The sequence below is a fragment of the Pseudorca crassidens genome, chromosome 2 (assembly GCF_039906515.1).
Source record: "Pseudorca crassidens isolate mPseCra1 chromosome 2, mPseCra1.hap1, whole genome shotgun sequence".
Lineage (NCBI taxonomy): Eukaryota > Metazoa > Chordata > Mammalia > Artiodactyla > Delphinidae > Pseudorca > Pseudorca crassidens.
In genome coordinates, this window is record NC_090297.1 from 98888875 (window position 1) to 98902462 (window position 13588).

Here is a 13588-nt window from a genome sequence, read left to right on the forward strand (position 1 = left end):
TATACAATATTTTCACTGCCCTAAAAATTCGTTGTCCTCTGTCTATTCATCTTCTCCACCCCCCAACTCCCCCTTCAAATCCCTGGCAACCATTGATCTTTTCACTGTCTCTATAGTTTTACCTTTTCCAATGATTCATATAGTTGGAATCACATAGTATGTAGTCTTTTCAGATTGGCTTCTTTCACTTAGGAATATGCATGTCTTTGCATGTCTTGATAGTTCATTTCTTTTTAGTGCTAAATAATATTTCATTTTCTGGGTTATGTTAATGTATCCATTCATCTACTGTAGGACATCTTGGTTGCTTCCAAGTTTTAGCAATTATGAATAAAGCTGCTCTGAACCTCCTTCTGCAGGTTTTTAGGTGGGTATAAGTTTTCAATTCTATTGGGTAAATACCAAAGAACACGATTGCTTGATTGTTTGGTACAAGTATATTTGTCTTGTAAAGAACCACCAAACTGTCTTCCAAAGTGGCTGTACCATTTTGCATTCCCACCAGCAATGAATAAAGGTTCCGAGACTTCCTGGTGGCCCAGTGGTTAAGAATCCGCCTGCCAATGCAGGGGATACATGTTCGAGCCCTGGTCTGGGAAGATCCCACATGCCACGGAGCAACTAAGTCGTGTGCCACAACTACTGAGCCTGCGTTCAAGAGCCCGCGAGCCACGACTACTGAGCCCGCATGCCACAACTACTGAAACCCACGTGCCTAGAGCCCATGCCCTGCAACAAGAGAAGCCACCACAATGGGAAGCAGGCGCACCACAACATAGAGTAGCCCACACTCGCCGCAACTAGAGAAAGCCCGCACACAGCAACGAAGGCCCAATGCAGCCAAAAATAAATAAATAAATAAATTATTTTTTAAAGTTCCTGTTGCTTCACCTCCTCACCGGTGTTTGGGGTTGTCAGTGTTCTGGATTTTGGCTAGTCTAATAGGTGTGCAGTAGTATCTTATTGTTTTAATTTGCATTTCCCTGATGATACATGATGTGGAACATCTTTTCATATGATTATTTGCCATTTGTATATCTTCTTTGGTGTTAAGGTTTTTGGCCCATTTTAAAATCTGGTTTTCTTATTGTTCAGTTTTCAGAGTTCTTTGTGTATTTTGATTAATAGTCCTTTGTCAGATGTGTCTTTTGCAAATATTTTCTCCCAGTCTGTGGCTTCTCTTCTAATTCTCTTGGTAACTGTGTTTCTCAGAGCCAAGTTTTTTAATTTTAATGAAGTAAAGCTTATCAATTATTTCCTTCATGGATTACACCAGAATTTTTTAAACCCATTCTTCTGTTTATATACTTATAGTTTGTTTCCAATTTGGGAACTTTATAACAAACACTGCTGTGACTATTTGTATAGACACATGCTTTTCTCTCTCTTTGGTACATACCTAAAAGTAGAATTATTAGGTCATAGGGTAAAGGTATGTTTAAGTTCATTAGAGGGGACTTCCCTGGCAGTCCAGTTATTAGGACTCCGTGCTTCCACCGCAGGGGGCGTGGGTTCCATCCCTGGTCAGGGAACTAGAACGCCACATGCCGTGCAGCATGGCCAAAAAAAAAAGTTCATTAGAAACTACTAAGTCCTCCAAACTGTTTGTACTATTTTACCAGCAACGTATTACAGGTCAAGTTGCTCCATATTCTTGTTAACATTTAACATTGTTCGAGTTTTTTTTACTGTGGCCATTCTGATGCATAGGAAATGGTACATTATTGTGGTTTTAATTTGCATTTTCTTGATGACTGGTGATGTTTAGTACCTTTTCCTGTGCTTATTTGACATCATATGCATTCTTTTTTTTTTTTTTTTTTTTTTTTTTTGTGTGTGTGTTACGGGGGTCGCTCACTGCTGTGGCCTCTCCTGTTGCGGAGCCCAGGCTACGGACGCGCGAGCCCAGCGGCCATGGCTCACGGGCCCAGCCACTCCGCGGCATGTGGGATCCTCCCGGACCGGGGCACGAACCTGCATCCCCCGCATCGGCAGGCGGACTCTCAACCACTGCGCCACCAGGGAAGCCCTGTATTCTTTTTTAAAGTTGAAATGTAGCTGAGGTACAATAGTATTTTAGTTTCAGGTATATAATACTGTGATTCAATATTTTTATAGATTATACTCCATTTAAGGTTATTATAAAATATTGGCTATATTCCCTGTGCTGTACAATATATCCTTGTAGATTATTCACTTTATACATAGTAGTTTGTACCTCTTAATCCCGTACCCCTATAACTCCCCACTCCCTTCACTTTCCCCAGTGGTAACAACTAGTTTGATCTCTATACCTGTGAGTCTGTTTCTCTTTTGTTATATTCATTCACTTGTTTTAATTTTTAGATTTCACATATAAGTGACAACATACAGTATTTGTCTTTGTCTGTCTGTCTGACTTATTTCACATAGTGTAATACCCTCTGTATCCATCCATGTTGTTGCAAGTGGCAAGATTTCTTTTTTTTTTTTCTGGCTGAGTAATATTCGTGTGTGTGTGTGTGTGTGTGTGTGTGTGTGTGTGTGTGTCTTCTTGTTAATTCATCTGTTGATGGACATTTTGGTTGCTTCCATATCTCGGCTATTGTAAATAGTGCTGCAGTGAATATCAGTGTGCATGTGTCTTTCAAAGGAAATTGCAAACATTAATAAACTTCCCTCTCAATAGTACAGCATACATAGCACTAACTAGAGTTCAGTATTTGTTGACAGTATTTTTTCCTTTTAGGAAAATTTGAATGACTATATTTTATAGTTGTAATTTGTAATATTAACTTATTAAGATCAGTGACTTTACCAGAGCAAATTTTTGATCATTATAAATAGAAAATTTTGAAACTGGAATATTACATAATAATTTATTTCTCCATTTTATTTTGCTTGCACAGTACTGAAATGATTGATGATTGATCAAAATAAGTAGTCACAAATGGTAGCAGATTTTTAAAATAGCTCATGGAATTTTAGGAAATTAGGTCTAAATTTTATAATGTAGGTCACACTTCAATGACATTAATTCTAAAGCTGGAAGGAAGTATATTAGACATTTTTCTTTTTAAATTGTAATCAGAATAGTATCTAATAAGAGTTCAGGTATTTTTTTCATATATGTAATAGTTGGGCATAACTTACCCCAACTAACAATAAATGCTAGAAGTGTCTATAAGTGTTCACTGGTTATCGTACAACTTATCATTGCAATGTGAAGAAAATTTGTTCCAAAAAGATGAACCTTATACATTTATTGAGTGTGCTATGTTATCTACTCATGTGTATGATTTTACAACCTGGATTTTTAAAAAGGAGCTACAATCTACCTAGTCAACCACACATTAAGAAAAAGTTCATATTAAGTGCACAGCAATGGGAGATGAATCTCTATTCAAAGAGCTAAGTTTCTGCCAAGGGAGGAATTAGGAAAATGCACTCGTACCCCCGCCCTAGAATGCCACACTTAGGAATCAAAGGAGGTCTCTGGCAGCCAGGCCCAGCAGGCTTGACAGGTTAGTCTTTCTAATCCCTCCCTGGGAACACGCTGCTCAATACTGTCTGCAGTGGTGGCAGGAAGCTAATTCTGCTTCTCTGTGAATAATGGAGGGTACCACCACCCTGAGGATTGTCAGAAGCCAGGGGAGCCAGTGCTTGGGTAGGCTTTTTTTTGCTTCAGGGCACTAGGCTGGTTGGAACCCCTTGGATAATCCAGCTGGAAAAAAGTCACAAAACCCATGCAAGGCATCCTAAATAACCACGCTTAAATTAAGGTAGAGGATTGCCTCTTGAAGAGGCTCAGGACCTTCAGTCCAGGAGTGATTGGCACTTCATTCACTTCTACATGGAGGAAAAAAAAGTTTCTGGAATATTCAAAAACTGCCCCGGTGACCTGATTTCATTGGCATGGACCCAGTCTGTTCTGAGAAGTTGTGCTGCAGTTGTGGTATGGCAAGAAGAATACTATTTTTGGAGTAAGGAAACACTTAGCTTGGAACGTACGGATCACAAGACCTTGAACACGTCAACTAACCTCAGTTTTCCTCATCAGTAAATGGATTGTTGTGGTAAGAACTTCATAAAATAATCCACGTGGAAGCACCTGACACTAATGCTCAGAATACATTACTTAATCTGAATACAGTCTCCTAAGTAAAACAGATATTCCTTAACACACCAACAGATGCTCTGAGTGAGGGAGGGAAGAAAGAAGGAGGAAGTTTTTAATTGAACTGTTATTAAATAAGTTGGAGGTGCTCATGTAATTGTAGCTATTATTACTTCACCTTTTAGAATCGAAAGGAAAGTGATACATCACCTAAGATAATGCTGAGGTAAATACATGTAACTTTTGCTCTCTTATGTCTGGTGATAGATACTGTGCACTTCTGAGGAGGCCACATCACAAGTTGGCCTTAAACATATGTAATGGACAGCTTTTATTCTTGCGTGACTAGCATCCTTTCCTCCTTTTACGTTATAGCACCTAGTTTTCCTCTATCATGCTCAGTTCATTGTTCCTGGGGGGAGAAGAGTCCGCACCAGCTCCAGAAGTGGACTTCTAAGCCAGGCCTTTCCAATCAGAGCATTACATTTACGGCAGATCCCATTGATTGGCTGACCTAATCCCCATTCTCAACCCCCTTCTTCCCAGCCTAACTCAACTGGAGAGTCTGGAAGAGCAAAATACTTGGCTCTCCTGCCTTGCTTGAGGGTAAGGGTAGCCTTGTGACCCAGTTATGATCAGTGAGTCATGAGCAGAAGTCTGCTGGGTGATTTTGGGAAAACTTTCGCTTTCTTCAACGAGGGACGTTTGCTGCCCGTAGCATCCTTTTTCCTGCCTAGAACCTGGATGTGAATTTTTGGAGCTGCAGCTGCCATCTTGCAATAATGAAGAAAAAGCCAAAGAACTAAAAAGCCAAAGAACTTGCAGACCACGGGCTCTAGGCAAGCGGGCTCAGTAGTCGTGGCACACGGGCTTAGCTGCTCCACGGCATGTGGGATCTTCCCGGACCAGGGCTTGAACCCGTGTCCCCTGCATTGGCAGACGGATTCTTAACCACTGTGCCACCAGGGAAGTCCCACATCTTTTAATATAAGGAACATGAACTTCATTTTGTTTTATCAAGTACTCTGTTGTCTGCAACTGAAGGCATCTCTAACTGATAAAATATCTCCTTGGCTGTACTGATTGATACAAGGTTGGCCATGTGCTCAAGTTAGACCAATCAGAACCAATGAGACTCAGTTTTAGGACTTTCAATGGACTATTAGAATAAGAAGTTCTCTATCTGTAGACCTGAAAGTAAAAAGATATAAGCCTAGAACTGCTGGCAGCCAACTTGGGATCAGCCAGTATGAGAATGAAGCCAGGGCTTCCCTGGTGGCGCAGTGGTTGAGAGTCCGCCTGCCGATGCAGGGGACACAGGTTCGTGCCCCGGTCTGGGAAGATCCCACATGCCGCGGAGCGGCTGGGCCCGTGAGCCATGGCTGCTAGCCTGCGCGTCTGGAGCCTGTGCTCCGCAACGGGAGAGGCCACAACAGTGAGAGGCCCGCGTACCACAAAAAAAAAAAAGAAAAAAGAAAAAGAGAATGAAGCCAGTACAGAGAAGACACAGATGAGATAGGGAGAGAGAGTGAGTTATGATGATATCCTTTGAGTCCCTGATCCAGATTTGCCTAAAGGGAGGGTGCCTTTGGACTTTTTAAATACAGGAACCAATAAATCCCTTTTTGGCTCAAGCTTGTCTGAGATATGAAGATTCTGTCACGTATCAAAACCTGACTAATACTTGGCAACATATTACCGGTGCTGCTCCTAGTCCATATGTTCTCCTGCCTGCACTGCCTCAAGTACCTAAGAGCAGGGCTTAATATTTATCCGTTTTTAGTGAGTCCCTTCCTCCCTCAGCTTCTCTGTTGATACTTTTGTGGGTCCACCCACAAGGAGAGGCCTCTGCTCTGGGTGAGAGGAGATGAAAGATCCCACACATTTTAGGAGAGACTTTCCAGCACAGGGAAGCACAGTACACGTGTTTCCTCTCTGACTGAAATTCATGAAGAGGCTCTTCAGTGAGGTAGGAAAGGGGAGACTAGAGGGAGTTGCTGGGTGGAAGGATAATTTGGTTTATTACAATTAAATTGTTTCAACTTTTTTTTCCCTTACTATCAAAGTCATACAGTAAATATAAAAAGAGGGAATTCCCTGGTGGTCCAGTGATTAAGACTCTACACTTCCATTGCAGGGGGCCCGGGTTGCCATGTGGCGTGGCCAAAAAAAGTAGAGATCACTATGTTTCTCAAGCGATTTTTCTTTTCTTCTCATAGTCTTCCGTATTATGTCTGCTGGAAAGCATTGTCTTTGATAATCAAAATAAAATGATGGTTGAATCCATTTGATAGCAACAAACCAGTTTTCAAGGCCAAGGGATAGCAATAGTCTGGTCCATTGTCAGGGGAGTCCTAACCACTGGACCACCAGGGAACTCCCAATAAGTACTGTGTTTGAATTTACTCTCTTCAGGCTTTCACTCCCATATTCCACCAAAACTGCCTTTGCTGATAAGTTCACATTGCCAAATTTGATGGTTAATTCTTGGTCTTTGTACTTCACCTGTTGGCAGCATTTTACACAGTTCTTTGGAGTCCAGGTAGTGAGGCAGTCAGGAGTGTAGACTCTTGAGCCAGCAAAAGTTCAAAATTAGAGTTTCACCACCATGAGCTGTGTAACCTTGAGAGAGACCTTTAAACTCTGTGCCTCAAGTTTGTCACCTATGACATGGGAATGATAATAATATCATCTAATTCATAGTGTTGCGAAGATTAAGTCGTACTAAGAATAGTAGTAGTAGTAGGTGGTGGTAGTTGGTAGTAGTTGGTTGTAGTAGTAATATGCTTTCTTGAGTTGGCTTCCAGGATCCCACACTCACTCATTTTTTTTCTTATTTCACTAGCTACTCCTAATCTCTTTTGCTGCTTCCTTCTTAGTCCCCGGATCCCTAAAGCTGCCCCAGATCCCTGTCACTGTACCTCTTTAACTACATCACTCTCTTAGTGAGCTCATCCAGTCTTACGATTTTAAATACTATCAGCAGTGGACACTATTATGTACGATCCACATACCCCTTCAAGGAAGGATTTGTGCCCCAGCTGCTAAGGCTACCATCAGTGGACAGCCTTCATCTGTCAGCTCTTTCAGGGATAACCTCAGCTGCACAGAGCCTCCCTGCCTGAGGCCATGTCTTTCTGGAGGTGGTCGACATTCGATAACTGGTTGAGGCAAGAGTATAAAGGCTTACTAGTTCAGCCTCACATAGGACAACTCTGCCAGGCCATTTCAGCTCCAGAGCTTCTCAGGGAATCACCTTGTGTTGTCAGGCCTGCATCATAGCTCAACTCCCTCTGCCCAATCCTGCTTCTTCCACCTGCCTTCCGGAGATGTTGATTCCAAGGACATTCTCTGGGAAACATCCTAAACACTGAAGTCTGCCTCAGAATCTGCTTCCCAAAAAACCCAAATTGTGATGCTATTTATGTGTTGATGACTCTCAAATTTTATATCAACAGTGTAATCTTCTCTGAACTCCAAATTGTATAGTCAACTGCTTGCTTGGAAATTTAACAGACATCACAAATTTAATGTACCTAAAACTGGGCTCTTTTTTTTGTCGAAATGTAGTTGATTCACAATGTTTCAGGTGTACAGCAAAGTGATTCTGTTTTACTCATATATATAAATACATGTATTTATATATATATAAAAATATACCTGTTCTTTTTCAGATTTTTTTCCATTATAGGTTATTACAAGATATTGAATATAGTTCCCTGTGTTATACAGAAGGTCCTTATTATTTTATAGATAGTAGTGTGTATGCATTAATCCCAAATTCCTAATTTATCCCTCCCCCCTCTTCCCCTTTGGTAACCACAAGTTTGTTTACTATGTCTGTGAGTCTATTTCTGTTTTGTAAATAAGTTCATTTGTATCATTGTTTTTAGATTCCACAGATAAGTGATATCATATTTGTCTTTCTCTGTCTGACTTACTACACTTAGTGTGATAATCTCTAGGTCCACCCATGTTGCTGCAAATGGAATTATTTTGCTCTCTTTTATGGCTGAGTAATATTCCATTGTGTGTATATATATATATATATATACCACATCTTCTTTATCCATTTTTCTGTTGATGGACATTTAGGTTGTTTCCATGTCTTGGCTATTGTAAATAGTGCTGCTGTGAATATTGGGGTGCATGTATCTTTTCGAATTAGAGTTTTCATCTTTTCTGGATATATGCCCAGGAGTGGGATTGCTGGATCATATAGCAACTCTATTTTCAGTTTTTTAAGGAACCTCCATACCATTCTCTATAGTGGCTGGACCAGTTTACATTCCCACCAACAATGTAGGAAAGTTCCCTTTTCTCCACACCCTCTCCAGCATTTATTATTTGTAGACATTTAAAAAATTTAGTTAATTAATTAATTTAGTTTTGGCTGTGTTGGGTCTTTGTTGCTGCACGTTGGCTTTCTCTAGTTTCGGTGAGCGGGGACTACTCTTCACTGCGGTGCACAGGCTTCTCATTGCAGTGGCTTATTTTATTGCAGAGCACAGGCTCTAGGTGCGCGGGCTTCCATAGTTCTGGCACGGAGGCTCAGTAGTTGTGGCTCACGGGCTCTAGAGAGCAGGCTCAATAGTTGTGGCACTTGGGTTTAGTTGCTCCACGGCATGTGGAATCTTCCTGGACCAGGGCTTGAACCCATGTCCCCTGCATTGGCAGGCGGATTCTTAACCACTGAGCCACCAGGGAAGTCCCTGTAGACTTTCTGATGGTGGCCATTCTGACTGGTGTCAGGTTTTGATTTGCATTTCTCTAATAATTAGCAACGTTGAACATCTTTTCATGTGCCTGTTGGCCCTCTGTGTGTCTTCTTCGGAGAAATGTCTGTTTAGGTCTTCTGCCCATTTTTTTTGATTGAATTGTAAAACTGCTCTTAACCTTTCCATTTCCAAAATCTTTCTTCTTCTCCTCTCAGTAAACGACAATTCTTTCAGTTGTTCAGGCCAAAAACCTGGAGCAATACTTGATTCTTCTCTTTACTTCATACCTTAATTCCCACTATCAGCAAATCCTATCTATCCTAGTATCAAAATATATCAAAAACCACTTATCCAGACTTCCCTGGTGGCACAGAGGTTAAGAATCTGCCTGCCAATGCAGGGGACATGGGTTCGAGCCCTGGTCCACGGAGCAACTAAGCCTGTGCACCACAACTATTGAACCTGTGCTCTAGAGCCCACGAGCCACAACTACTGAGCCCACTTGCCTAGAGCCCGTGGTCCACAACAAGAGAAGCCACTGCAATGAGAAGCCCACGCACTGCAACAAAGAGTAGCCCCTGCTCACCGCAACTAGAGAAAGCCCGTGTGCAGCAACAGAGACCCAACACAGCCAAAAATAAATAAATAAATAAATAAATAATTTTTTAAAAACCCACTTATCATTTCCACTACTAACAGCCTGACCTACACCACCATTATCTCTTCTTTGGATTATTTTAATGCCTTTCTAATTGAACTCCCTGCTTTTCTCTTCCTCTTTTACATTCTATTTAATTTATTTTTTATTGTTTGTATGTCAAAATACAGATTATTTTTTCTTGAAGAATAGTTGATTTACAATATTGTATTAGTTTCAAGTGTACAGCATAGTAATTCAGTATTTTTGCAGATTATATTCCATTTTAGGTTATTGTAAGATAATGGGTATAATTCCCTGTGCTATACAGTAAATTCTTGTTGTTTATCTATTTTATATATAGTAGTTTGTATCTGTTAATCCCATACCCCTAATTTGCCCATCCCCACTTCCCTCTCCCCTTTGATAACCACAAGTTTGTTTTCTATGTCTGTGAGTCTGTTTCTGTTTCGTGTATACGTTAATTTGTATTATTTTTTAGATTCCATATATAAGTGATATCATATAGCATTTGTTTTTCTGTATGACTTATTTCACTAAGCATAATACTCTTTAAGTCCATCCACATTGCTGCAAATGGCAGTATTTCATTCTTTTTATGGCTGAGTAATATTTCATTGTATATATATACCACATCTTCTTTTTTTTTTTTTTTTTTTTTTTTTTTGCGTTATGCGGGCCTCTCACTGTTGTGGCCTCTCCTTTTGCAGAGCACAGGCTCCGGACGCGCAGGCCCAGCGGCCATGGCTCACAGGCCCAGCCGCTCCGCGGCATGTGGGATCTTCCCAGACCGGGGCACGAACCCGTGTCCCCTGCATCGGCAGGCGGACTCTCAACCACTGCGCCACCAGGGAAGCCCACCACATCTTCTTAATTCAACTGTTTATTGATGGGCACTTGGTTTGCTTCCATGTCTTGGCTATTGTAAATAGTGTAAACATTGGAGTGTGTGTATCTTTTCAAATTAGTATTTTCATTCTTTCTGGATAATATATACCCAGGAGTGGAATTGCTGGATCATATGGTAGTTCTATCTTTAGCTTTTTGAGGAACCTCCATACTGTTTTCCATAGTGGCTGCACCAATTTACATTCCCACCAACAGTGTACAAGGGTTCCCTTTCCTCCAAATCTTCTCCAGCATTTGCTATTTGTAGACTTTTTGGTGACAGTCATTCTGACAAGTATTAGGCGATACCCCATTGTGGTTTTGATTTGCATTTCCCTAATAATTAGCAATATTGAGCATATTTTCATGTGTCTGTTAGCCATCTGTATGTCTTCTTTGGAAAAATGTCTATTCAATTCTTCTGCCCAATTTTTTTAAAATAAATTTATTTATTTTATTTTTGACTGCGTTGTGTGTTCGTTGCTGCATGTGGGCTTTCTCTAGTTGCGGCAAGCGGGGGCAACTCTTCATTGAGGTGTGCGGGCTTCTCTTTGCAGTGGCTTCTCTTGTTGTGGAGCATGGGGTCTAGCCACGTGGGCTTCAGTAGTTGTGGCGTGTGGGCTCAGTAGTTGTGGTACACGGGCTTATTTGCTCCGTGGCATGTGGGAGCTTCCCAAACCAGGGCTCAAACCTGTGTCCCCTGCGTTGGCAGGCAGATTCTTAACCACTGTGCCGAAAGGGAAGCCTTTCTGCCCATTTTTTGATTGTATTGTTTATCTCTTTGGTATTGAGTTGTATGAGCTGTTTGTATAGTTTGGATATTAACATCTTGTTGGTCGCATCATTTGCAAATATTTTCTCCCACTCAGTAGGTTGTCTTTTCATTTTGTTGATGGTTTCCTTTGCTGTGCAAAAGCTTTTAAGTTTAATTAGGTCCCATTTCTTTACTTTTGCTTTTATTTCTTTTGCCTTGGGAGACTAATCCAAGAAAATATTGCTATGATTTATGTCAAAGAGTGTTATGCCTATGTTCTCTTCTAGGAGTTTTATGGCCTCATATCTTACATTTAAGTCTTTAAAGCATTTTGAGTTTATTTTTTCATGTGGTTTGAGGGAATGTTCTAATTTCATTGTTTTACATGTGGCTATCCAGTTTTTCCAGCACCACTGTTGAGGAGACTGTCTTTTCTCCATTTTATGTTCTTGCCTCCTTTGTCATAGATTAATTGACAATAGGTACGTGGGCTTATTTCTGGGCTCTCTGTTCTGTTCCACTGATTTGTGTCTGTTTCTGTGCCGATACCGTGCTGTTTTTCTGCATTCTATTTTAGATCAAGTAGTACTAAATGTAAATCATATCATGTCACTCCTCTGTTCAACACCCTGCAATGTGAGAAGATAAATAAAATTGGTAAATCTCTCTCCAGACTGATCAGTTAAAAAGAGATGTCATAAATTACCAATATCAGTAATGAGAGAGGACATCATTACAGATCCTATACATATAAAAAGAATAATAAGAGAATATTATGAATAATTTTATGCCAATGCATTTGACAACTTAGATAAAACAGATATATCTCTTGAATGACAAAAGTATCAAAGCTTGTGTGACTGGAAATGATGATCAAATGTTGAATATATGTGATAACAGCAAAAATCTAGTCAGAAGAAAAGCGTGATTTCAGAGGAAAATCCTTCAGCTCGTGATGTTTGTTGTAGTATTTGTTTTGCTCCTGTCACTATTGTTACTTATCCTTTATTACATTAAGGAAGTTCTCACCTATTCCTGATTTGCTAATTTTTTATTATAAAAACTGCCAACTTCTATTAATTTATGTTCCTGCATCTATAAGATAGTCCTATGATTTTTTGCTATTATTTGTTAAGTGGTAAATTATCTTGACCACTATCTAATATAAAAGCAATTTTACAGTCTTTTAAAAAAATAAAGTATCAAAGCTCACTCAAAAATAAATAGATAGTAGGGCTTCCCTCGTGGCGCAGTGGTTGAGAGTCCGCCTGCTGTTGCAGGGGACACAGGTTCGTGCCCCGGTCCGGGAGGATCCCGCGTGCCGCGGAGCGGCTGGGCCCGTGAGCCATGGCCGCTGAGCCTGCGCGTCCGGAGCCTGTGCTCTGCAACGGGAGAGGCCACAACAGTGAGAGGCCTGCGTACCGCAAAATAAATAAATAAGTAGACCTTCAAGATGGCAGAGGAGTAAGATGTGGAGATCACCTTCCTCCCCACAAATACATCAGAAATACTTCTACAAGTGGAACTCCTACAGAACACCTACTGAATGCTGGCAGAAGACCTCAGACTTCCTCAAAGGCAAGAAAATCCCCACATACCTGGGTAGGGCAAAAGAGAAAAGAAAAAACAGAGACAAAAGAATAGGGATGGGACCTGCACCTCTGGGAGGGAGCTGTGAAGGAGGAAAAGTTTCCACACACTAGGAAGCCCCTTCACTGGTGCACAGCAACAGGGGTGCAGAGGGCAAAGTGGAAAGATTCCTGCACAGAGGATTGGTGCTGACCCGCACTCACCAGCCTGAGAGGCTTGTCTGCTCACCCACCGGGGGCAGGTGGTGGCTGCAAGCTGAGACTAGGATTTGGAGGTCAGACGCCAGTGAGAGGACTGGAGTTGGCTGCGTGAACACAGCCTGAGGGGACTAGCGCACCACAGCTAGGTGGGAGAGACTCCAGGAAAAAGTCTGGACCTGCCGAAGAGGCAAGGGACAATTATTTCGGGGTGCGTGAGGAGAGAGGATTCAGAGCACCACCTAAACGAGCTCCAGAGATGGGCGTGAGCTGCGGCTATCAGCTTGGACCCCAGAGACGGGCATGAAATGCTAAGGCTGCTGCCGCTGCCACCAAGAATCCTGTGCTGAAGCACAGGTCACTATCCACACGCCGCCCCCTGCAGGAGCCTGTATAGCCCGCCTCTGCCAGGGTCCCATGATCCAGGGATAACTTCTCCAGGAGAACAAACAGCGAGCCTCAGACTGTTGCAATGTCACGCCGGCCTCTGCTGCTACAGGCTCCCACCGCATTCCAATTATGACTACCGTACCCCTCCCTCCCCACCGGCATGAGTGAGCCAAGCCCCTTAATCAGCCGCTGCTTTAAATCCCTCCTGTCTGGGCAGGGAACAGATGCCTGCGGGCGACCTACACGCAGAGGTGGGGCCAAAATCAAAGCTGAACCCCAGGAGCTGCGCGAACAAAG